Source organism: Penaeus monodon, chromosome 29 (assembly GCF_015228065.2).
Source record: "Penaeus monodon isolate SGIC_2016 chromosome 29, NSTDA_Pmon_1, whole genome shotgun sequence".
Taxonomy (NCBI): domain Eukaryota; kingdom Metazoa; phylum Arthropoda; class Malacostraca; order Decapoda; family Penaeidae; genus Penaeus; species Penaeus monodon.
In genome coordinates this window covers 30,159,184-30,159,984 of record NC_051414.1, presented here as the reverse complement: position 1 = coordinate 30,159,984, position 801 = coordinate 30,159,184, and the positions used below count along the sequence as shown (strand labels likewise).

At 57.6% G+C, this 801-nt stretch overlaps 1 protein-coding gene across 1 annotated transcript in view; it reads left to right on the top strand.

Annotated features, from left to right (window-relative positions):
* The window catches only part of LOC119591836 (high affinity cGMP-specific 3',5'-cyclic phosphodiesterase 9A-like), a 42,680-nt gene that overhangs the window by 29,795 nt on the left and 12,084 nt on the right, over nt 1-801 (top strand). The gene's annotated exons all lie outside the window — the stretch shown is intronic.

Here is an 801-nt window from a genome sequence, read left to right as displayed (position 1 = left end):
GAAAGATGATGAAGCCAGGGAGAAGCGGAAGGCGGACGAAGGGGGGCGGATGCGGACGAAATAGGGAGGAGCCTGACATGGGGAAGGAGCATGGCCAGGCGCGCAGAGACACTGGAGGCGGATGACAGGAGTGAGATTGAGGGAAGGCGCAGCGCGACGCCGGGGGCGGGGGGACGACCGTCGCGCGACAAGCGGACATCTGGAGAGCAGAGCGGGAAGGGGAGCATGGAAAGAAAATGGCAATGCCAAAACTTAACAAATGGAAAGAAAATCCACCACCTGCAGCCCGCCTGCCCGACCCTGACGCCCCCCGTGCCGCCCTTAACGACCGTGACGCCTGCCTCCACACGCACGCACACTGCCGATTCTCCCCTGCCCCGTTCGCCGCCCCATCGCGCGACAGAAGGGCAATCAGGAGAGACCGAGACGGGAAGCGAGGAAGACACATAGCTTATAAATCTCAAAGGCGGAGATGAGGAGAAAAGGCAGGAGGGATGAGAATATTAGGAGCACAGACAGATCGGAGGAACGAAATCAGAAATGAAGGAAGGACAGGCCACAGTCAAAAGAAAGGCACCTATGACATAGGAAGAGAACGAGGGCGTGGATGGGAATGGAAAGACGACTCGAGAGAGAGAGGAGAAGCTAAATACCAGGGACAAGAGAGACAACGGCATTCGACGGAGGATGGCGACAATGCGGGAGGCGAGGGCAAGAGACAGTACGAAGAGCGAGAGAGAGAACCAAAAGGACATGGAGGGAAAAGGAAGCGGAACAGACAACGAGACAGAACTACGCACT